This window comes from Miniopterus natalensis, chromosome 17, assembly GCF_054644295.1.
Source record: "Miniopterus natalensis isolate mMinNat1 chromosome 17, mMinNat1.hap1, whole genome shotgun sequence".
Classification (NCBI taxonomy): Eukaryota; Metazoa; Chordata; class Mammalia; order Chiroptera; family Miniopteridae; genus Miniopterus; species Miniopterus natalensis.
In genome coordinates, this window is record NC_142097.1 from 39,157,616 (window position 1) to 39,183,463 (window position 25,848).

Sequence of the window (25,848 nt, forward strand, 5' to 3'; positions counted from 1 at the left end):
CCCAAATCCCCAAAGCGTCCACCCCCAGCATCACCCTCGGATCATGAGCTGATTTCTACCTCACCAAGAAAAATGAAGCTATTGGAAATTTCCAAAATGCCCTGCCGTCCCTTCTCCCCACCTGCCTACAGCTGTGCCTAATGTAATGTCATATATTTCAACTAGGTGCTACTTCAGTCCAAACTGAAGACTCTGCGTTCATTAGAACTCCGAGCCGTAAAAGCTTAAGTGGAATCTGGTATTCGCTATACAGGGCGGGGCAAAGGTAGGTTTACAGTGGTGAGTACACGAAACACACCAGTTTACTCTCATAGTATTACTTATTAGTTACTGCTCTATTTTCCATATGAACAACTATAAACCTACGTTTGCCCCACCCTGTCCTTTTAATTTAACATTCAGTTTTGAAGAAGAGGTTATGCACAGGCTTGGCAGATGACTTGAAAGAAATCCTGCCCACAGTGGCTTCTCAACTAATAAAGTAAAAGCACTACAAAATCATAAATAATAGATGTCCTCTTCTCCATTATTTTAAAACTCACTGAAGGCAGTGTAACAGTACAACAAAATACCAATTGTTTATGTGATTTAAACTAAATTTTAGGACAGTATTTCTTGCTGAACGGGAAAAGAACGATGCAGTGGTGCATGGGTAAGCTGTCCAATACCTCTTCTTAATGGATCCTTCAAAGCCTGTGCTTAAAACTCTTTTAAACCAATTAACTCACACACTAATGGAGGTGGTCACATCCAGCAGAACCCTACAAAATTCTTTTATAAGATCATCTCCTCCATTAAACTCAAGAGCGGAGGTTACACAGTTTACTCATCTCGGTCCTCTGGGCACAGAGGTTAAGTACCTGGGAAAGGACACATTCAAACAAACACGAAATGCACGAACATACCTGCTTTCGCCCCGAGTGTACGATTTCCCTACAGTAGACCCTGTCTGAAGGCTAACGCGCTTAAAACAGCACGCGTTCAAGGACTCACGCCTTGTTAGGACTTGTAACCTAAATAATGTTCTCTCGCGCGGGGTCTTCCCTAAAAACAGGCCATATCGCTCCCTGGGCCCACACAAAACGTCAAGCGCCCGAATTCGGAGTCTGGCGTCCCTGGGTCGGAACCTCAGCTCTACCTGTTCGCCGGCTGGGACCTGAACAGGCGACTGAACGTCGCCGCGACCCTCTGTCCCCGTGGCCCAGCGAGAGGCGCCGCCGTGAGGACTGAAGGCGAGGACGCGGCGCCGGGCAGCGCCGGGAGCCCGACGCGGGCTGCCTTCCCCCGCCGCCCCTTCAGCGCACCCTCGACGCCCGGCAGGCGCGACCGTCCCGACTCCCCAAGAGCGGTTTCTTTTCTCAATGCACAGCGCAGGCCTCGGGAGCCCAGGACAAACCCTCCCTGCGCTACTTCATCGCCTCAAAAGGAGCTCGACGCCTCCAGCCCGCTTCGCCTGCACCCGTGCAGAAATATTTCCACGCCTGGAGCTTCTCCTCGCGGTTCAGCAATCAGGGTATGTGCCCCCCAAACCGCGTCACGGGCTGTGCGCATCTCCCCCTCACCCGACTCCCCACGACACGCACGGGAGCGACGAGCACGGACCCCCGAGGAATACGCGGTGAGCAGGCGACGCGGCTCTCGGGGTGCGGGGCTGACACCGACATTCCCCCTCTCACACCACGCCCCGGGGATGGAAGCGACCGCGACCAACCTGACGCAGCCTGGAGGTCGTCCCACAGCCGGCCCGGGTCCCGGGTGCCCGGCGGGGCCCCCTCAGCGCCCCGGGCATCCACACACCCGAGCCCGCGGGGGCGGGGGGGCGCGCTTCCTGCGCGCTGAAGGAGAGGCCTCCTTCCGCCGCCCGCCGCCTCCCCCTCAGACCCCGACCCTACCCATCCCGCCGCCGCTCTCCCGCCAGCCCCTCAACGGCCGCCTCCGGACGCCGGGCTCGACCCCATCATCCCCCAGAGGTTTCCCCGCGTGAGCCTCAAACGCCGCCGCCCTCGGCGCCGCCCTCACCTCAGGGCCGGGGCCGGAGCCGCAGCGCTGTCAGAACGGGACGCGCTCCGTGTGTGCAGCCCGCGCCGGGGACCGAGCTCCGAAAAGTGCGTGAGGGCGCGGCCCCGCGCGCGCGCGCGCGCGCGCGGCCCCACCGCTGCGCCCACGGAGACGCAGGGGCCGCAGAGCTCCCGAGAGAGCAGCGCGCGGCACCGGAAGCCGGGCTCCGCCTCCGGCTGAACGCACCTGGAGGGCGGGGCTCCTGGAGGACCCGGCCGCGGGCGGGCGCGCGCGCCCTGGCGCAGGCTGGGAGGGCGGTGCGTCGCGGAGGGGCGCGCGCCGGGGGGGCGGGGCTCCGAGGGGGCGGGGCGCGCGGAGACCAGGGCCCCGCGCGTGCGCGCGCGCGCGCGCCGAGCGGCCGAGTCCCGGGAGCGCCGCGCCGTGTGACTGCTCTGTGGAGACCTCCGCGCGCTCTCCCGGGAGGCGCCGGCGGGAACAGCCGGCCTGAAGTCAGGAGCTCGGGCGTGAGTTCCAACCGCGTGACCTTGCCCTGCGGCCGTCCCCGCGGCTGTCGGCGGGGCGCCGCTAGTTGTAAGGATCCCTGCTTTTCCGTGTCGCGTTTCCCCGCGTCGGAGCGGCTCTGGCGGGGCCTGCGGGCCGGTTCCCTCCGCAGCCCCTTCTTCCCGCGGCGTGTGGGGGCGGCGGCCTCGCTGTCACAGCCGCTGCCTCGCGCCCCCGTCACACGCCGACCTGGGCTGCTTTGAGCTCCTGAAGGGTTCTCAGGAGAGTCTGGGAAAGCGGCAGGTTCTGAACTTTTTTTTAAAAAAATGGCCCGAGGCAGATGGTCTCTGAGAGACACCATCGCTTCTGCGGAGAAGACAAACTGGTGCTTGTGAAGTGACCTAAGTGGCGGACAACCATGACCGTAGGGAAGCGCTCCCAGCCCTGGCCTTGCAGGTTGCCCTCTCCTGATTTCTTGACGGGCCCATTTCTTTGCTTGAGGGAGGTGAACTTGAAAGAATTTTTTTTTTTTTTAAATTCTGTCGATCCCATGTACATCGTGCATTTTTAAAAATGTGTCCCCAATTTAAGCGAAATCTCCCCAACAGTCGCAATGCTAAGCTCTACAAAAAACCAACCAAACAAACAAAAAACCCCACAAGGAATCGAGTTTCATTTGCTTTACGGAATATGGGTTAAACAGGAAATTCAAAGAGGTTTAGCCGAATCCGTGAGGGTTCAACACCCGGCATCGGCAGTGGGGGAAGGGAAATAGACTGTTGTGCCCTAGAAACTCCCCCGGAATCCTGAAGAAGGCGGGGAATGAAAATTATTCATGGTAATTTTTTTCCCCTCTCTTGAAATATCTAAAACATGTTAGTTACAAATTCAGAAGAATGCATTCTTTTTTTTCTTTTTTTTTGCATTTTATTTATTTACTTACTGATTTATATTGTTCAGCCACGATTTCCACTCAAAACCATTCCACACCAGCTGCAGATGTACAGCGAAGTGGCGGGGAAACCGTGCCCTCTGCAGGGTGCGCCCCCCGCGGCCCCAAGCACCCACCTGGCCCCATACTCCATTATGTCCACATTATTGGCTATCAGAAGAACGCATTATTAGAGGCCTTGAATTGGCAGGCAAGTAAGTAAATGCGGGTCAAAGACAAACTTGGTAAAAATGCCTTACTGCATGATGCGTTCACCCCGGCCCTTCCCATTGTCCTTCTGACTAGTAGCCTGCACCCGCCTTACCGTGGGAAAGCCCACTCATCGCTTCTACCAGCACTGGAAGCATTTGCTTCCTGAGTTTCTCGGCCTTGTGATGTCCTCTGTCATTCATTCTGTTTACGTTTCCACTCTTGCCTCAAGGTAACATGACCAGCACCCAGTGATTCTGTAAAACTCTCATCCCCCGGACAAAACCATCTCGCTTTCCCCTCAGCGGCACACGTGCTCCCATCTTGTTCATAACATTTTACTTAGGCGCTGTCTCTACAGTTAGATTGTAAGTAGTGTGGAATTAAGGGCTTTTTCTTGTACCAATTTAAATTTCCGGATTTTATGCATCACAGAAGGAAGTAAATGTTGATGCTAGCACTGCCGATGAGAAAATACAAGAAAATGTATACCGTTGTTACTATTATCTCCACAAAATGTCCACTTAGCAAAATCTACCTTAATAGAAGAAAGGGAAAATTAAATTCTTCTTATGGAATGAGTGACAAAACTATTACGATAATGTGGTTGTGGGAATTACGTAACAGAATATGGAAAAAGACCTTTTAATAAAAAGACAGCGCAGAGTAATGTATTGGCCATGACATACTTTACTCTCTTTGAGTGGGATGCTTGTCAGATTGCATGTACCTTGTAAACAATTTAGCCCCAAAATCTTAACCTACATTTCCATAGTTACCAGGTCCAAGCATTCTGCAGGGAAGATATTACTCTCGGAGCTTCTGTATCTAGGAAATAGCCAACAACAAGGCATACTGCTTGGTTGTCATGGTGGCAACCTAAATCCCCATGCCTCGTTAATAGATTCTTAGACAAATAAATCACAGGGGAGCACATAGGTTATAGAAGTTGTAGATTGAGATTTAACAAGCTGCCTAGCTGAACAAAGTAAACAGTGAGCCAAAATGTTGACAGTATTTTCTGTAGAGAAAGAGATTAAGACTTATTACTCTAACCACCAACCTACACCATAACCTCCTGCTGGTGAGCACTGGATTCTGTTTGTGTTGCTTTTGTACTTGATTGCAAACAAAGCCTTGTTTAATGGATTTCTTGTGGGGGTTTTTTGCCAAAATTAAGAGCAAAACTTCTAAATTGTTAGAGCAGTTTTTTCTGATGTCTTATCAGTACATTATTTTGCATGATTATCAATACATTAAAAATCCCATATACCATTTTAAAAATAGTACTATTAAACATTATTTGTTTTTACACATTTGCCATTTCCACAAACTAAAAATAAAGTGCCAAGAGAGTGATACGGTTTCTAAATTCAAGGTTTAAGTTAGGTTTAATGTCAAAGAGTTTCAAATTGGTGCCTTTTTTCTAGAACAGGGCAAGACAAATAAAGAAACACAGCCTTGACTGAGAAAGTAGAAAGAAAAACTCCCACATCTTTAACAACAGAATTCCAAGCTACCATCTCAAATATGGCTGACATTGTTGTTAAATGCCTCAGGAAATGTTTAATTAAATAATTTTGATGGAGGGTTGGAGAAGGGAATGACTTCTGAAGGTAGTTTTAGTTTGGCTTTTATTACTACTACTATTGTGTTGCTGTTTTCATTACATTTAAAAGAAGTCCAAGTATTGTTTTCGTTCTTTGTGTTTCTCCAAACAGAAAAATTATTCAAGGAGATTAATATTTGAAGAATATTTTGCCAAATTTGATGTTTAAAAACTCAACCAACCAACAAGAGTATATCGATTGCCTAGTATTCTCCTTAGCAAGAACCCTAACTTTGCAGCTGAACAAAAAAAGGTAAAGAAATCAACAATTATTCTGAGAGACCAAAAAAGAAATACAAGAGTATCAAATGGAAGATAATATTTATTTTACTGTTAAACTATGTGATGCAAACTATAAATTAATGTAGAGAAATCATTGAGGGTTGTAATTACCTGTTACTTTCAAAAGGAAAAGATGGGGAGATTGGTTTAACCATAATGAAGAATGTATTAGATGGCAAAAAGAAATAAGCCTGCATAGATTTTTATTAACACCTATATATCTTGAGTGCACTATACTGACTTACGATATAATGCAAAGGCAAAAAAAAAAAAGAGACTTGACTCTACTTGTGTGTGTGTGTTTTTCCTTAAAACTCTGTAAGAAAAATAGGCTTTAAAGTAGTAAAGGTGAAACAACATAGAAAGAGAACTGAAACTCAAGATAGGTGAGGAGATAGTAAGCAAACACCTATCTGTTTCAAGTAAGTTCATGTGTTCCAGGCACAAATTACATCCCACAGCTGTTTACAGGTAACCTAAGACCCATTGCTGTTAGGTTCAGAGAAACTGTAAAATATGAAAAAGATAATAGATCACTTGCTTTTAAAAATTGTTTAGTAGGTAGACACTAAAAACTTTAAAACAGAAAAGTAAAATTCAAGAGAACATGATTAAGTATATTTTATGAACAGTTACAAGAGAGTTTGGTAGTCACTGAGAACCAAACTACCTAAAGATAAGTCATATTATGCTCCTTTTTAAAAATTTTATCTTAAAGTTAAAATGGGAATTGTATAGTCATGATATAAATTAATTTCAGCAAAGTGTTTAGTCTTTCATGATATTTGTGGATGAGACTCTAAAATAAAAGCTTGATATAATTTTAATTAGATAAACAAAGTTAGTTGGATAATGGAAGACAAATTTTTGTTTATAATTTTTCATAAATTATACAGGTGAGGTCATAATGATCATTCTGGTCAAATCAGAGGATTAAAAAAACCTACATAGCATAGAAAATATGACTGAAGACTGAACCTGGAAACAAAATTATATGAACAGTTTAAGGTCTGAGCTAAAATCTAAAGTAAAATTTAATAGAAATATATGAAAATCCCTATGTTTGTTCAAATTGAAAAATAAAACTGCAGAAGTGCAAAATAGGAGAGATTCTGGTTTAGCCATATAAAAACATCCAGAGGCCTAGCTGGTGTGACTCGGCAGTTGAGCGTTGACCCAGGAACCAAGAGGTCACCGGTTGGTTCGATTCCTGGTTGGGGCACATGCTCGGGTTTCAGGCTTGATCCCTAGTGGGGGGGGGGGGAGGGCGTGCAGGAGGCAGCAGATGGATGATTTTTCTCTCTCATCAATGTTTCTGTCTCTCACTCCCTTCCTCTCTCTCTAAAAATCGATTTAAAAAAAAAAAAACAAACTAAAAAAATCCAGAGGCTTTAGTGTATGCCAAGATCTATGTGAGTTAATATATATAGGTAGCTTGTAGTGATACCTGTAACACTTGTGTTTGAAAAGCTGTGCCCACAAGCACCTGCCCCTTCCTTTCATTTGCAGGATCCCCTTGCCAGTACTCCCCATAGACTTCACTGTTCCTCTAGAATAGGCAGAATAATGCCCCTGGTCCTCCCAAGGCTGTCCACATCCTAATCCCTGGAACCTGTGAATGTTACCTTACAGGGAAAATTAGGATCAAGTTTGCTTGTCAGCTGACTTTAAAATAGGGAGATTATCCTGGATTATCTGGGTAGGCCCAATGTAGTCATAAGGGTCCTTAAAAGTAGAAGTGGAAGGCAGAAGAGAAAGTGATGCGATGTGAAGAACTCAGCCCACCGTTACTGGCTAGGAAGGTGGAGGGAGGAATGCAGGTGGCCTCTCTAGATGCTGGAAAAAGGGAGGAAGCATTCCCCTATAGAATCCTCCAGAAACAAACGCAACCCTGCCCCACCTTGGTTTCATCCTAGAGAGATTTGTGTGCTGGGCTTCTAACCTACTGAACCATAAGACAATACATTTGTGTTGTTTTAAGTCACTAAGATTGTGGTCATTTGTTAGAGCAGCAACAGAAAAATAATACAGCTCTTAAACAACTTTTTTCCATTCTCTGCAATGCAGCCTTTATTATTTAGCATCCAAATGTCCTTTATTTTCTTCCCTCCCTGTAAGGGAGCATAATGCAGTAGAAAAGATAATGAACTATTACTTAGATGTTGTGGATTCAGAAACTTAATAATTGATGCATAATCACATATGCATAGTTAGCCTCTGTGATCACTAGTTTTCTAACTTGTGAAATAGGATTAAAAAATATCTACCTTCTTTGACTCTCTGGGTTGCTTCATGGAGTTTTTTGAGTAAGGGTAGGAAATAATAAAAGCCGACTAGTAAGGGCATACTATGTGCTACTCATTGTTCTGTGTGCTTTATATGTAGTCTTTTTTGTTTTTGTTTTCAATCTTCACCCGAGGATATTTTTTCCATTGCTTTTCAAAGAGAGTAGAAGGGGGAAAGAGAAAGAGAGAGAAACAGAGAGAGAGGGGAATGTCGACATGAGAGAGACACATCGATTGGTTGCTTCCCGAGCACGTGCCCCCACCAGGCCCAGGGATCGAGCTTGCCACCAAGGTACATGCCCTTGGCCAGAATCAAACCTGGGACCCTTCAGTCTGTGGACCAACTCCCTAACCACTGAGCCAAACTGCTGGGGCTTTACGTAGTCTTTTATTTAATCTCTACAACGACAGTGGGAGCTGTGTACTGCTATTTTTCCCCCACTGAGGTAGAGAGAAGTTAAGTACTCTGAACACTATAAAGCACCAGAGATCACACAAAAATTGACATCATGTAGGGAATAGATATACAATGAATAAAGAAAAGGTTTTGTCTACTAATTTTCCTGAAAATATTTAATGTTTTCATTTAAGCTTTACTGATACTAACTTTCCACCTCTGTTCCTCACATGTATTCTTTTCACTCATCTACCCATTCATTGTGTAAACAGTATTTTCAGAGTTCATATTATACAGGGTGGGGCAAAAGCAGGTTTCCGGTAGTGCGTCTGGGAAACACAGTTTATTCTTGTATCATTATTTATTAATTACTGTGTTATTTTCCGTATGAACAACTGTAAACCTACTTTTGCACCAACCTGTATGTGTACTATCCTAAGCATTATGGATACAACAGTAAATAAAACAGATGTGGTACCAGCTGTCAAGGAGTTTTAGGCTGTAATGAGGGCTATAGGTGAAAACGGGAAGTGACAGTGGAGTGTGGTGAGTAGCATCCTGGGGAACACAGTTTGCGGGCGGACATAAGTAATTCCTCTAATACAGACCTGGGAGGTCAAGGGACATTGTCCAGACGAACTTATATCTGTATTAAGATCTGAGGGCTAAGGAGGAGTCAGGTAAAGAGGAAGGAGAGGGCATTCTGGTAGAGTACCCTTACCTTCAGGATTTCAGCCCCTTCCTCACTTACCTCTCAGCTGTCTCTAAAAACATAAGTAAACCCTGCTTTAAGGTACATTCCAAAATACAATTTGATGTTAAGTCCCTGACGTGAAATTTTCAAATGTTTCACATTTAATAAGCCTTTTGTCTATAGTCCATTTTTAATCTCATTTCACATTTTCTTAATCCTGTGGCCAAACAGTGTTGTCTTAGACTACTTTATTTCTTGTTCCAGTTAGCATGTGGCCCACTTTTATTAGCTAATCATAATATAAATATAGCAAGTGAAAAATAAACAAGTAAAAAAAAGTAAATGTTTTCTAGGTTTCACTCCTGTGATAGCCTCCTTTTACCACTAGATGGCACTTGTATGCCTTAGAGACAAAGATGGTGATTTCCCTTACCTTTCTGGAAACTGGTGAAACTAACCAATTAGCGGATCAGGACACTGAGAAGCAGGAACCCCCCAGAACTAGAATGTATGTGATCCTGCTTCTTAAATTTAACCTTAAAAAATAAAACCAGTCTCTCTCTCCTTTTGGACATACAAGACAGTAAGAAATTTAAAACTAAATTACTTTTACACACCTGCCCATCCTGTACTACCTCCTCCGCACCCCTGCTTTATTTTCATTTATTTTTACTTTCTAATAATGCCACTATTCTAACATCTTAACCTGGTAAATCAGATTACTTGTTACCTATTTATGCCCTCCACCCTTCTTATTTAAGCTTATGCTTTTCCTTCAACTTGGAGGAACCGCTCCTCTTCTAATACCCTTCCATATTACTTTTAGAAATCCCTTCAAGACATACTTCAACTTATACCTTTTCCATGAAATATTTCCTATTGCTGCCACAAGAAAACACCTTCTTTCTATTCCTTTTCATTCTTTTAGCAAGCTTAGTATTTTGTTTAAGAATACATTTAGCACACATTGTTCTAAATCTATATGCATCTCCAAAGCACTCAAAGACTTTCTGCCTTATGATTATCTGTGAACATTTTAAAAAATATATCTTTATTGATTTCAGAGAGAGGAAGGGAGAGGGGGAGAGAGAGAGAGAGAAACATCAATGATGAGAGAGTTGTCATTGATCAGCTGTCTCCTGAACACCCCCTACTGGGGATTGAGCCTGTAACCAGGGCATGTGCCCTGACCGGGAATCCAACCACAGTCTCCTAGATCCTAGGTCGATGCTCAACCTTGGAGTCACGCCCGGCTGGGCTATGAACATTTCTTAATCTCTGTACTAAATAATGTTTGCCTCTTGAGTGAGGAAACTATCTTAGTCATCTTTATTTTTCCTAAAATACTTAGCACAATATTATGTATTGAGTTGATTTAAACGGTCATGTGCATAAGGATGTGGCCAAAACTCTTAAGAATCGAAAGTGAGATGACGATTCTTAGTGATAGGCTCTTGGATAATTTGGACTTGGCTCCTGTAATAGATACTCAAATGGAAGGAAGAAATAAAGGAAGTGTCCAAGGAAAAAAAGTAATGGTACAGTCATGAGTCATATACAAATACAAAATGAACATGTGCCAAAGATTTTATTTAACTCATTTAATAATGGAGGGATCAGTAAGATGTTACAGCTGGTTCAAAGGAGAATTCAAACCACACACACGCACAATCAGGAATGCTGAAGTAAATTTACTCACGGGTGCAAAATTGGTCAGTATCCACAGGGTAATGATCATTTGTATTCCTCTGGACAAAATTCATTGATGTTTCTAAAGACAAGAATCATGTACATTATCCTAACTTTTCTGCAATTTACAGAATTGTGAAATAGTTCAGAGACAACAAGAGGCCCTAGATCCTACATTCACAGCTATATTAGGGAAACCTAGACCACTTGCCCATTAAAAAACCAATGGGGGGGAGGAACATCTGTAATACTTTCAACATAAAGATAAATTAAAAAAACAAGAATGATGAAATCTTGAAGCATGTACTCATTTCAAAATACCAAATTTATACCTTGTGCTACTTTATAGGGAATGTTAAAATTTTATTTATAGCCCTGGCTGGTTTGGCTCACTGGTTAGAGTGTCAGCCTGCAGAATGAAGGGTGCTGGGTTCAGTTCTGGCCAAGGGCACACGTACCATGGGGCCGGGGCAAGTGCAGGAGGCAACCAATTGATGTGTCTCTCTCACATCAATGTTTCCCTTCCTCTCCCTTCCACTCTCTCTGGAAGCAATGGAAAAAATATCCTCAGGTGAAGATAAAGAAATAAAAAACATTTTATTCTAGTTTGTTTATAAAATATCATACTTTTAATAATATGGGAATCACAGAAATATTATATTTCAATCCCTCCATCATAAGAGTATTGCCTATTTGGCCTAGAGGACTTTGTGTAGGATCAGGGGCAATAAAGTGACTTTCAAAATGTAGATTCAAATCACAGTTCCAACACATGATGGCTGTTTGATCTTGGGGAAATAAATGAACATATCTCAGTCTCAGTTTCCTCATCTGTTAAATGGACATAATAGTAACTATTTCATAGGATTGTTATGAGATTTTAATGATATGTTATTACAAGGGACACGTGTAGCATATAGCCTTGCCCTATTTTTCTTTTAATCAGGGCTTGATAATGTCTCATTTGTCTAAGACGCATGTTGTTTTTAGCAATCTTAAGGCTGTGAATTACTATTTTATGGCACGTTTGTGTATTATCAGAGATAGTTTCCTTTGCTGGGGGAGTCCCAATACACGTAATCCTCCAGCTTCTGGCTGCAGTGCAGTGATGTTGAATTGCTGCAGCTTGCCTCGGCTACCCTTCTATCAGAGGTTTACCTGTCGACAGAAAGAGGAGAAACACCACCTGGTTTTCAGTAGGAATAAAAATGTTCTTTGAGTCAGACACAAGTCTTTGCTAAAAGCTTCCATTGGAACGATGTGAATACTGTTTCCCAGCACAAATTCAATTGTATTAGATCCTAAAATATAAGGAAACCTCATTTTTCTATTAGACTAAAAAAACACACAAAAAAACCTGGCAATTTCCATATTATGATGGGCAGAGGATGAATTAAACTGGAACCTAATTTCATTCCAAGGAAATTACACACACCTAATTACATATTTTTTCTCTTCAATGGAACGACCATTTGGCATTTGAGAAATTAGAACTGCTATACCTCCACTGCTAAATTGAACGAAACAAGCAATGCTGAAATGACTTTTTTTAGAACCAGGAAAGTTTTGTTTTTCCGAAATAGAACATTTTTCTATATGAAGAAGTGGCATTTTATTCCATACCCTACCCCCTCATCACTCTGCTCAAGTTATTCCAGTTCCTCAACTCGGTGGTTTGTTGTTGTTTTTTCTCTCTATTTATATCAATTGAAAACCAACATATATGCTCTAAAAATAACCTTAAGATGCAAACTCAAAGCCCATAAGAACAATTTTCTGGGTTCAGGGCATTTCTGGCTGGGTTTTCTATAAAACAAACATCCATTGAGATGAACTTTTGAAATATCCTTTGTTTGACATTGGATTGACCTCTTCTGTCAATTGGTCAGCCCAGGTGAATTTCATTTTCTCCTTTCTTTCTTCGATTATCAACTCTGCAGGCACTTCTTCCATGGAAACCCAGCTTTAAGAGGACAGAACTGCCCTTGAAATGCTGAAATGGGGAAAACAGCTTGAGAATGTTGTGAGGCAAGACAGACTGACGCGAAAGATATTTTCATTTCCACTTGCTTGGTGCCAACTCAGGGCAAAGTTAGGCGAACTGCGCATGGTGTGCTGTAAAGTAATACTGAATGGAACAGGTGAGTTAAGAATGGAATAAGAATGGAAGGGTGAGTCAGACATAAAGTCGCAACACTGTGAATGTATCCTCATGACAATTGTCAGCTATGGTAATGGGCAGATTTGTTACTGTTTAATATTAAAAGTTTATGCTATAAGTATTTGCATTCCCTACAGAGCACAGTACAATTTAGTTCTTAATTCCATTCTGTCTCTTAAGTCACTGATTCCTGTTGCAAGCTGAGGGAGAGAAAATTGTACATGAACACAACAATTTAGGGTGCATATTGGGGAAGAGAGTGTTCTGCTAGTAAGGCTTTATTTAAAAGTACAAGAAAAAGTTACTGAGGGAGAGTATCCTTTCTTTCTACAGCAATTTTTCTGTATTACTGTTTTCTAACAAAAATGACCTTTTTTTTCTTTTTTACAAAATAGGTGAGGGTTTTAAAGTGAAAAGAACCTATATCATAGGTCTTCGAGTGTGCATCCTATTAATAAGTGGCCATAAAACCACCTCCAGTTCTTAGTTCTTAGCTTTTCCTTCCTATGAATATAAAAATGGAGACAATAAAAGGATGGAAAGTTTAAATTTTTTTCTTACATGTTTGTTTGCTTTGTATGGGGATTCCTGTGTGGACATTTTTATCTCTATGAAATATTACTGACACTGGGGATTTCAAAATATAGTGGTACATCCATGAAGCAATGCCATGGAAGCTAAGTCTAATTTGATGAAGTAAAACTTTAAAAGAATGAGCTTTAAAAAACTTTAAGAGAATAGATAGATAGATAGATAGATAGATAGATAGATAGATAGATAGATAGATAGATAGATGATAGATAGCTCTATCTTAAAAATAAAGTTTAAAAAATATTTGAATATGCTGGTAAGGGTAGAGAGCAATAGGGCTCCTTATATTCTGCAAAAGGTAGGATTTCCTTCTTTTTTACAGTTACGTAATATTCTATTTTGTAAATGTACCACAGCTTTTCTATCCACTCATCTACTGATGATGGATATGGCTGTTTCCAGATCTTGGTTATTGTAAATAATGCTGCAATGAACATAGGGGTGCATATGTTCTCTCAAATCAGTGTTTTGGGATTCTTAGGATATATTCCTAAAAGTGAGATCACTGGGTCAAAAGGCAGGTCCATTTTTAATTTTTGAGGAAACTCCATACTGTTTACCATAGTGGCTGCACCAGTCTGCATTCCCACCAGCAGTGTACTAGGGTACCCTTTTCTCCATATGCTCACCAGAACTTGTTGTTTGTTGATTTGTTGATGGCAGCTATTCTGACAGATGTGAGATGATATCTCACTGTGGTTTTAATTTGCATCTCTCTGATGATTAGTGATGTTGAGCATTTTCTCCTAAGTCTATTGGCCATCTGTATATACTCTTTGGAGAAGCGTCTATCCAGGTCCTTTGCCCATTTTTAATTGGATAATTTGTCTTCCTGGTGTTGAGTTGTTTAAGTTCTTTATGTATTTTGGAAATTATCTCTTGCCTTTATGGGAAATTAATATTTGACCATAAATATTATAGGAGGCAAGAGCATGCAATGGAGTAAAGATAGTGTTCAATAAATGGTGTTGGGAAAATTGGACAGGTACATGCAAAAAAAAAAAGAAAAGAAACTAGACCACCAACTTACATCATACACAAGAATAAACTCAAAATGGATAAAAGACTTAAATGCAAGTTGCAAAACCATACACATCGTAGAAGAAAACATGGGCAGTAAAATCTCAGACATCTCGTAGCAATATTTTTGCCTATATATCACCTAGGGCAAGGGAAACAAAGGAAAAAATTAACAAATGGGACTAGATCAAACTAAAAAGCATTTGCCCAGCAAAAGAAACCATCAACAAAATGAAAAGGGAACCAACTATATGGGAGAATGTATTTGCCAATGACACATCTGGAGTCCTGTTTATAAGGTCACTAATCCCTTCCAGAAGGCCCCCACTTCCTGATACCATCAAATGGGGGGGGGATGTAGAATTTCAGTATATGAATTGGGAGAACACAAACGAGAACTAAGTTCCTACAGTATCTCATCAATATAATGATGAAATAAGGTTGAATGAACCCATTATTTGAGGACCTACTGTACAGTGAAAAGATTTCACAGCTGTCCTTCTTACTTTAATTTTTCCAAATGCAAGATGTACCTGGAAAGCAAATCTCATTGAAAAGCCTGTGCTCTTGCCAGCAGAGAACATAGATTGGATGAGTACAAAGAACAGAGCTATATGGAGTCTCTCACAGGAGTCTGCTTATTTCCCTGAACAGTAAGTTATAATATCTATTTACTTATTTGTTATTTAGGTAATGCCACTCTGGATAAGCAGATTGGTGGGTTTCCAGGACTTTCCCACTTGCTAAAGTGTGTTAAATAAAGCCATGCTGATTACCTATATTGACATTTCAGTAGCCTAAGTAACTAAGAAAAACAACTCTAAAAATTTGATTTGTTTTTATATATATGAATCAAATCTTGACTTGATTTTTAATTTAAATATTGTAGTACTCAGGTTAGCTATCTGTTGGATTCAATGTCAGGCACATCCTTAATTTACTAAATCAGTGTTCAAGTCTGTAATTGAAGTAATCTCTTTGATAATGTATCCTTAAGGCAAGGGAATACTTTGATTTAATTAAAAGGAGAGTGGCACTTGATGAGTATGTCTTTTCAGAGAATGTCTCCTTGCAGATGTACTGAATCAAACAATAATCCATTCAGTGAAAACTTACAGGTAGAGCCCTGGCTGGTGTGGCTCACTTGTTTGAGTGTCCTCCCATGCACCTAGAGGTCGCCAATTCATCCTGGGTCAGGGCACATGCCTGGGTTGCAGGCTTGATCCCCAGGAGGGGGCATGCAAGAGGCAACTGATTGATGTTTCTCTCTCTCCCTCTCCATTCTTCTCTCTCTAAAATCAATAAAAACATATTTTAAAAAAATTTATAGGTAGAAAACATATTTGTAATTTTAAAATGAATGTACCATTTGTGTAATTAAGCAATGTGAGTTTGTTACATTTGCCCTGCTGGGAGAAAGTAGGTTTTCCCATACTAACACAGTCTCTGATCTTATCCTGAACTATGTGATCTTAGGGAATTTTCCTAACTGATGTTTGCTTCGGTTCATTTGTATCTTAGAGGAGTAATTCATTAAGTATAATGTACAGATGTGGGCAAAAGTAGGTTAATAGTAGCAATAAATAATACAATAATAAATAAATAATACAAGAATGAACTCACAACTGTAAACCTGCTTTTGCCCACCCCTGTATTTAAAGTCTGTTTTAACACACAAGGTTTTTAAATTTTTGTTTCTGTTCATTTTAATAACACTCTAGGGCAAAGTCCTACTTTCTGTTCTCTCCTTGGTCTGCCAACAACCAGCTTTATGATTTTTGGCAAATTATTTAACCTCGGATTCTTTTGTCTATCATATATGAAGTTTGATCTGCAATGTTTGATCCAGATCTAATATTCTTTGATTGTTTGCTTTTTTTAAAGATAATTTTTCCAAAAATTGGAGATCTTATATATATTACACTGATCTTTTATTCTCATGTATTGAGTTCTAAGGCCTATGGAGTTGGAATAATACTGTCAGGAAAACACTGAAACAACAACAGGGAAACACTTTGGAGTGGGCAGAATCCTGGGTGTCCTGTTTAGAGCATTCTCCTAGGTTATCTCTACTTTTGTCTTTGAGCTATTTTATAACTTCAAAACATGTAAAACACTCACGGTAATTCAAAGGATTCTTGTCCCTAGATATGCAAATGGTGTCCATGGAAATGCAATTGATCATTGCTTTGGATAGTCACCTGTTTTACATTTTTTCATAACTTTGTTTCAGCAGTGCTAATTGCCTTGATACGTGTAGTTCTTTGAATTCTCCTTTGAATCAGTTATAACATCTTACTGGTTTCCTCATGAATTAATAAGTTAAATAAAGTTTTGGACATGTGTTCAGTTTATATTTGTATTAGGGTCATGATTTTAATCTTTAAGATGTATCCTTTAATTTACTTAAATCATGATGGTACTGTGAGGACTGAATAAAGTGATGCATGTGAAGCACCTGGCAAAGTGCCTGAGACATAAGGATGGTGACGATTCATATATATTCTCCTGATCCAGCGAGTTCTGATTCTAAGTTCACAAGCATCTTCTTCACAGCAGACTGGTAAGAATTCAAAATGACATAAAGGTTAGCTGAGATGGTTTGAAGACAAGACTATACATATTTTGGTATAAATGGTCAGATATTCATATGTCATTTAAAATCGTGTTTTGATTTAATAGTAAATACATTCAAAATCTGTGAATGGGGTTAACAGAGATTTAGTGACCACCTGAAGTGCCTAGAGATGCAGAAGCTCAAGAACACCAGCTGGAAAAACCAGCCATCGAGTTTGAAGGGAACCATATTCTCTCTGCTCACAGTCCTGCCCCTTATAGAAGTCACTCACTGCTGATAAGTTAACAAAACGGCTTTTTATCACCACGGGGGAAAATATTAGGAGTGGCAAATAAAAGTACAGAAATAAGGGAGTCAAAATAACTTCCAGCTGGCCTCTATTTCTCCCTCCTGGCCTATCTCACCACCTTGCAATGCAGAGAAGTGAAGGGTGTTTTATTTAGGTACGTATTTCTATGTTACTCCACCGAAAAAGAAACCTGAGCTGGCTATGGTTAAAGATATAGTTTGAATAAATAGGAAGGAATTCTAATTATGAGCTTATTACACAGTGGAACAGGTTTCCTAGGAACAAGACTGACCTTCATCAAGATATATTAAGTAGACTGTACAGAAGATTAAGTGAGAAGGGATGAAGAGGCAGGAGAACCGTCCTCAAGACCTCAAAGACATTCTGTCCCTTGATATCATGATAAGCAAAATAAACGACAACAAAAATAAATGGCATAAATTCAGCCAACATTTATTAAATACTCTCCACAGGCTCTGTCCCACAAGACTGCCCTCACTTCAGATGCCAATTCCAAGTCCAGGTTGTTTGCGACCTGTGCTTCTGACCAACTGGCTACAGACTGGAGGTTCCCAGGAACCCTGTTTGGACTTCAGACTCCCAGTCATAGGTCCAGGTTGTTACCTGTGCTATTGTCGTAATTAGCTAGTTATTAATATTAATTACTGGAAGAGAGCAAAGGGAAGGACAGACATTATATAAGCATGGTTATCTGGGCAGCTTCACCAGGAAGCTACAGCTTCACTCCCCAGGGAACCACCTGTCCATTCCCTGCAGATCACTGGGGAAAGGGATCGAACAAAGGGAGAGATGGGCACGTGCGTAGTGAAGTTGGGGGTGATGTAGGGAAGGTGCTTGTCTGTCAGTCTAGTCTCGGAAACCATGGATTGGCTAGAACGGTGGACCCCAATGCAAGCCTGTGAAATCTTGGAAGGTTAAAATCCCCAGACAAAGAGTTCTCTCTCCTCTTCTTCTTCCTCCTGCCTTCTTGTTTCCTCTTTTCTTTCTTGCTCTGTGGCCTGTGTTTGCCTGCCATGTGGCCTCAAACAGCCAGATGGCCCATGGCCATGAGGACCCCACATGCAATGGACTGCATCTGGGAACACAAGTTAAGCTAGCCAGATACTGCACTGGACTTTAATACAGAGCAGAAATTCTGGGCAGTGACCTTAATCCTAGCCCTGCTGAAGACATGATTAGACTTCTTCCATGGCAAAATAGATGGATATATGGGACTTTAGAGGGGAACCTCCTTAATTTTAAATTATTCATAAAGTTTTCCATGAAACCTCATCCTTCTGTGGGGGACTCAGGTAATTCCTTACCCCATGGCATCCCAAGAACTCCACTTCCACCAATAACATCTGTACTTCTGACCAACTGGCTATGAATCAGAGGTTCCCACGACCCCTTCCTTGGGTTTGATTAATTTGCTAGAGCAGCTCACAGAACTCAGGAAATCTATTTACTCACTGGATTGCCAGTTTATTATAAAGGATATTAAAGGATACTCATCAACAGCTGGATGAAGAGACACAGAAGGAAAGTTCCTGAACAATGAATGTTCTGTCCTCATGGAGTTTGGGGCCCGGCTCAGTGGCATGTAGAAATGCAGAATCTCAGGCCCAAAGCCAAGCCTCCCAAATCTGCATGGTTAACAAGTCCCCAGGAGATGTCTGTGCATATTAACGTTTGAGAATTAGTAATCTACCAAGCTCTCACTGAAAGAAAGTGTTGCCAGGAATATTCTATTTCAGTTAGTATGTCATTTTATTTTATAGGTCATATTTTCAATCATGAAATTACTTAGGGAAACAGCACCCACAAGCCTGAAGGCTTGATAACAAAATTCAGATGTTCAAAGAATTCAGGAACAGAGAATCAAGAAGTGAAAGCATGGTGTTAACTCTTGAATGTGTTTGAACAGAGAGCAAAACAACCACGAGAATTGTAAAGAACTGAATGTGCTCGCAGTAGCCTGGATGATGTGGAAACGATACAATTCACAACGGGGAAGATGGGAGGAAGACTAGCCTTATCGTTTCCAGACGATGGTAGATAAATACTTTCTAAATTTGAAGCATGTAAAATGTTTTCAGAAAGCATGAAGACTCCAATAGCCTAATGTTTTTAATGTTTACACTCGTGCTTTGTTTTTATTAACCATAGAGACGTATTTTAGGAAATGAGTTTTCTTGTGATAAAGAAACATGTGGAGTTCAAGTCCCGCAATTTCACTTCCTTTTATTTTCCTTACATTAAATTCAAGAAAGTTTAATATTTTAATAACAATGGCATTTATAGTTACCGTTTTTACACAATTATTTTTGTCTTTCTAGCTACACATCCACCATCAATATTTCACCTGTCCATATACCAAAAAAGTTGCATATGCATCAGTGGTGTCTAGAATGTTGTTTAATATTGACAACACAAAGATTTAAGTGCTTATATATTTTTAGATTGCTTTCTTGTCTAAATTACTTCCAAAGAGCATGCATAATTTTTAAAAAGTAATGTATGTAACAAAACAAATAGGAGAGGATTTAAATAGTAGTTAGTTGTAGATGATGGAAATAAAGTTATTTTTCTTTGGATTTTTATGTATTTTTGATTAAAAAAAACATGAAAAAACTTAGCCAAGCTTTACATCAGAACATTAAAGACATTTTTTACCTAGAGAAGGTATTTGCTGATCCTTTAGACTTGGGCTTCAGTTCCATTGCTTTAAATCAGGGGTAGGGAGCGTCTGGCCTAAGGGCCATGTAAGGCCCCTGAAATCATTTGGTCTGGCCCTGCCAAGGCAACCGCAGTTGGGACTCAAAACTCAATAAATCTAGGACCTTTTTTCATAGCTAATTTTTAAATTGATAATTTTGTGGCCTGCAAATATTATAAATAGCCAAGTGGCCCTTGGCAGAAAAAAGGTTCCCCACCCCTGTGTTTAAATGGAGTAATGGCAGGAGTCAAGGAGCAAAGCACATCGAAGGTAAAATGCCTTGGAAAGAACCGTACCTCCCAATGTTTGCTTCCTTGCTTCTTCCCCGATTCTGGTGACTGCCAGCAATCCTCGGCATTCCTTGGCTTGTAGATACATCACTCCAATCTCTGCCGACACTGTAGATGCATCACTCCAATCACATGCTGTTCTCTCTGTGTCTTCTGTGTACCCAGATTTCCCTACTTTATAAGGATACCACTGGGTTAAGGCCCACGTTAACCCAATATGACCTAGTCTTAACTTGATTGTTATTGGCGAAGACCCTATTTCTGGTGAAATTCCCAGAGGTGAGGACTTGAACGTTTTTTTCGGAACCACTTACAATAGGTGGTTTGCCCTCAACAAAGAATGTTGAGAGTAAAAGGGGTGGGAATAATTTGTAATCTAGTTTTTTATAGAAGTCATCCATGGATCTTTGGTCTGCTTTGCTAGTTGTTTTTGTGTGTTTGTTTTTGTCAGGAAATTTGGGGAGATTTTTAAAAGGTGGGTCCAGTAGACACTGAAGTAACAGTGAGTTGCATAGATTTTTATAATGAGAGAGGCCTGTTGTTGCAAGGGGCAAAGAAAAAGAACAGGGGGAGGGAATAAAAACAGATTTGCCTTTAGCATAAGTATCGTCCAAGACACAAATTATAGTCCTACTTAAAACAGGCTGGAAAATGCCTATTTTAAAATTAATGTGCAATTGAGGCAAAAACATTTAACAAAATATATTTTAAGATTCAAATTTCTAACTATATTTTATACATAGTAAAATATTCTAAATGTGTAGAATTAAGTGACTTATATAACATATAAATAGTAAAATAGGCTCCAACCCATTATATTCTTTTATGCATTAAACAGTAAATAAGTTTTATTTATTTTACATTTGTTTCTTTTAAAATTGAAAACCACTAAAACACTAACACTGAAAATTTCTTAAAAGGGGAAAAAACATCCTAGGTCTCCTAGACCAAATCTATTTTCTTTTTTTTTGCATATCATCTGCATCTTCGTCCATTTGCACCAATGTTTTCACATATTTGCAAGAAATCAAGGTTGTTAAATTTTAAATAAAAAGTAAATACGTAATAGAAATCGTGTTTAATTAAGGAATTCAGTCACCAAAAAATTAATTGCTTTGTATTTTCACTGAAAATGAAATCCATAATACCCAGGGGGATTTTCTAGGTCTTGTCAGCTGCTTCTTGGAACCTTCCTTCAGGACTTGCTGATACTGTTGTTACAACTATTCTGTTTTCACAAAGGCACATTATGTGATTCAACACCAAGCCTGCAGTACAACTGCCCAAGCTAACAATTAGGCCTCAAACATTATTATCAGCCATTTCACAGATCTCAGCGAGTTTAAGCTGTAACAATTACAAATTGAACAAATAACTTGTGACTAATTATGATTCATGACACATAGATTACCATCAAGCTCTCTATAAATCTGATGCAAAAGATTACCCTTAACTCAGACACAGATGCCCCCAAACGAACTCATCCAGAGATGTTTCACAGAAGCAGATGTGCCTAGCAGTTGAGAATGAGCTTTGACTTTGGAAGGAGAATGTGGTTCGGGTGCGGAGTCCTCTTCTAGCTGGCTGGTGAAGGTGCTTAAGTGATGAAAATACAGCTTATTTCACAGGTTTCTGAGAATGTTATAAGATCAAGATAATACCTGACACTTAGGCCTTCAGTTACTGAATTGTTCAGTTGAATGTTGAGTTGAATATTGAATTCTTCAATTATGGAATAAATATTCAGAGTAGCAGGTACTACAGAGATACTACTCTATAAAGCATACTGTTGGACCAATTGGTCTGACTCTGGCCACTTGAATCTTGATTGGAACCACTGCTCTTGTCTACCTGATTGTTGTATTTACCTTTAAAAATACTCACTTGGGCACTTTCAACCCACAAGTTTATCATGATAATAGAAATTAGTAATTATTAATCATAAAAGTCAAAATATGAAATAAACTTTAGTATACATTTAACATATATATATGTATATATATATACACACACACACACATGCATAATATATAATAACTACAACTAATATGTAGTCATAAGCACAGTGTGGTTCAGAACTTAATTCCAGACCTTCCCACTTTAAACTTCAGGCAGATGAGGGGAACGTTTTAAATTGATACCAATCTTCCCCTTATTGTCCAGGCTCTGGTACTGTTGTCTCCTTGTTTATATTGATCTAGGACAGGTTTGTCACTTCTTTGCTCCAGAAATATGGATCTCAGACTGCGCTTACTGGGAGTTCATGCAAGTCTTGACTGATGGTTATTTATTTTTACTGAGTGCCTACTATGTGTTTTCTGGAAAAACCACTAAAGGCACTGAGTGTTGGACAGTGAATAAAGACAAAAATCCCTGCTCTCATGGAGTCTGCATACTAAGAGTCACACAGTGAGTCAGGAAGTAAATAAATAAATGAGTAAAATTTTAGTATCAGATAGCGATGAGGGCGATAGTAAAAAGCAAATCGGGGAGATGAATTGAGGATGTGACTGCGAATAAAGTGGTCAGAAAAGGCGTCACTCTGAGGCTGATATTAGAACATAGATTTGAAAGATGAGGGAGCAAGCCATGTGGATATCTAGAGCGAGGGGAGGGGGGGACATTGTCGGTAGAAGGAAGTGACAGAGGAAAGCCCTAAAACAGGGTGTGCCAAGTGTTCAAGGCCAGCACAGCTAGGACAGCGATCCCAAAGGGGTAATAAGGCCAGAGAGATTAACAGAGGCTGACTGCGTGAGGAGGGCGGTGGGTAGGCAGATCCTGGGAGGCTACCTATAGGCCATCGCAATCACCTTGGCTTTTACTCCGAGTGGATGGAAAGCCATCGAAGGGTTGTGAGCAGAGGAACGGCATGACCTGACTTGCAAACTAAACACGATAACTTGGGCAGCTGTGCTGAGAGCAGCGTGAAGAGGGGCACATTTCTTCTGGGAAAGAGAAGAGGTGGCTGAGACCAGTGTGGTATCTGTAGATGTGGCGAGAAGGGCTGGGTACTGTACATCATTTGAACTTGGTTTTATTCCACTGGGTTTGCTCATGGTTGACCAGGGGTGCGAGAGAACGAGAGGGATTAAGAAAAGTTTTGGCATGAGCAACTGGAAACACAGAGTTGCTGTTTACTGAGGTATGTTGGATGACCATCTAATTCTCTGTCCAAATTATGCCACTTTTGAGAAAGGGAATGCTATACACTTGAGAAAACGTGTAAACCGGTACTACCTTGGAAAATCTGTTCATCCTGGAGCAGTGGTTATCAGGGCGACTTTGCCCCCAAGGGGACATTCGGCAGCGTCTGAAGACATTTTTGGTTGTCACGTCTAGTTGGTTGCTACTCGCATCCAGTGAGTAGAGGTCACAGATACAAAGGCCAGCACCCCATGACAAAGAATTATCTGGTCCAAAATGTCAACAGTGTCAAGGCTGAGAAATACTGCCCTAGAGACAGGAAAGAGAAAGAGAAGGCCAGGTTTGCTGACATGAATTGAGATGAAGAGCACTATAATTGAAGAGAGAAATTATAAGGATGCTTATCTCATTTGTTTGTCATTGCTATCCAGCCTACTTCTAAAATATATACAAGGCCATTTACAAAGGAAAAAAAAAAAAAGGAATATACCTTTGAACACAGCAGACTATTAAGAAATTATACAATTTTGCCTTAATATCGCAACCAGGGTTTTATTGGGACCCTCACCCACTCCTCAGCTATCCTCTCCTTTCCTTTACCGAAGGCTCAGTTCAGCTACAACATTATGGTGCTGTAGCCTCTTGGATTTTCAAAGTATATATATATAAGAAAAGGAAGTTCAAATGCAACTGTAAGAAAAATGATCACCGCGCTTGCAACCCACCTAAATAAGCTGAAATTGATCTTACAAGCAAAGTTCTTCCTGTTCTCAACAGATAGGTAAACGTCTCGGAAAGAACAAGATTATCAAGTGAGACTCGCTCTAACCCCTAGTCCATCTCCTCTCCAAAGCAGGATGAGTGAATGAATAAATGAAAACAGCATTAGAATGAGTGGCAGAACCCGAGGCGAACTGCCTGATCTCTACAGCCATCCGTTTCCCTCTTCATCTGCTTGGGCCACCTGTGAAGCTATAACTAAAATCTCATACTAGCTCATCTAAAAGCTTTGTTTTAGTCCCAGTGTAGGTTCTAGCACTTTTGTGTTTCCCTTCTACCTTCCCCCAAATTAAGTCACTAAATGAGGCAACTCCAATAGTTGGATATATCTGAATGAGCCTGCTGGTTTCTGAGCAGCTGGAATCTGAGAGTAACCTTCCAACTCTTAACCTAGTAAAGCACATGAAAACTTTCAAACTAGCCCTGATTTTCTGCATTCAGGTCTCACAGACAAGGGTCTATAAACTGAAAAAACCCTTTCTTGTCTCAGTTTTCCTCTGGGATCTTCTAATGGAGTCCCACTTTAGCAAAATGGGCAAAAGTGCCTAACTACTGAGAGGTGCCCACAAAGTTTTCTCTTTGGTAGAAATTACACCAAGGCTTAGTTCTGCACGCTCCCCTTCCTCTGCGTCGTCTATATGCAGGCCTACAAGAGCTATTACATAACATGAGACCGGGCAAGGGTGGAGTGTGTACACATTCAGAATTCTGCCCGGTGTGTGGAATGCGACAAAAACAAGTTTAAGCAGGACTGTGCCCCCAAAGATGGGGGAACTTGGGAGGAGTGCATGGAGAGAGAAATCTCTGTGTTTTGCTTCTTCAGGTTAGGTTTCATGAAAAGGGAGGAAAGCTGCAAATAGCCTTGCTTCTTGCAGTCTGTGGATTTCCACATTGGATTATTTTTCAGGTAGCTATGAACACTTAAATATGAACACTGTTTCTGTGTATGTGCTAAGGGAAACAGTTCTCCCCTAAGGCACCAGTGGTACAATTAAAGATCAAATGAAACCATGTAAACATTCAAGAAAGAACAAGGGAGCAAAGACACAGGGTGACTTGTGAACTCGGGGATCGACTACGTTGCTATTGTGTGCTCAGTGCATGCCACGATCATGCGTAGACTCATGGGAGGGGATACAAATGAGAGGCCTCGCTACTCTCAGCCCTACACATCTCCCCAAAGTAAAACAAAACAAGCAAAGGGGCTGTGAGGTGCCCCAAAGATTAATATATTGCCCTTTCTCCACCTTTTCTTCACTTTTATTTAAAGACAACAGGTGGTTCATTCAGCCATAAAGAGATTCATGTCCTCATCTTGACACCTAGACCAAGGATCATTCACAGATCAAATGGATGCCTGTTTTCCCAACAGCTAAAGATGCCTTCTGTTCAGAAGCCGATGCCCAGATCCTTTCAGGCCTCCATCTTCTACAACACTTAACAGTTAATTACTACTTGCCAATGCTTGTTAAGAACTGTCTACATCCACTTTCTGAATATACACAGTGGGCAGACTTCCTGAGACTCATCACGGAGATTCTGTAAATCAAGCACACTTCACTATCTAAATGTGACAACATGAAAATAATTTTTTTTTTTTTTTGCATTTGTAAAATACAGGAGTGCTCATAACCTTCAGGGAAATTGGTCTTTGTTCTTGGAATATTACAGGTACACTGC

The 25,848-nt window shown here is 40.9% G+C and overlaps 1 protein-coding gene and 1 long non-coding RNA gene across 5 annotated transcripts in view; one reads left to right on the forward strand and one right to left on the reverse strand.

The window, feature by feature from the left end:
- ABCA5 (ATP binding cassette subfamily A member 5) overlaps positions 1 to 2,186 on the reverse strand; it is a 52,461-nt gene extending 50,275 nt beyond the window's left edge. The window contains exon 1 of one of the 2 annotated variants that reach the window (XM_087826325.1): positions 2,020 to 2,186. The gene's annotated coding sequence lies outside the window, so the exon portion shown is untranslated. Of the gene's footprint in view, positions 1 to 1,711; positions 1,731 to 2,019 lie in introns of those variants that run through there. The other variant, XM_087826326.1, reaches the window with a different exon arrangement.
- Positions 2,187 to 2,440: 254 nt separating this feature from the next.
- Positions 2,441 to 15,658, forward strand: LOC107528396 (uncharacterized). Of its 3 annotated transcripts, none has more exons than XR_015715885.1 (4): positions 2,441 to 2,522; positions 5,362 to 5,502; positions 12,537 to 12,737; positions 14,896 to 15,658. It is a non-coding gene; the product is annotated as an uncharacterized LOC107528396 (long non-coding RNA). The 3 variants fall into 3 exon arrangements; XR_015715884.1 differs by having other exon boundaries at positions 2,446 to 2,589; XR_001602365.2 differs by lacking the exon at positions 2,441 to 2,522 and adding an exon at positions 3,571 to 3,645.
- The last annotated feature ends 10,190 nt before the right edge of the window (positions 15,659 to 25,848 follow it).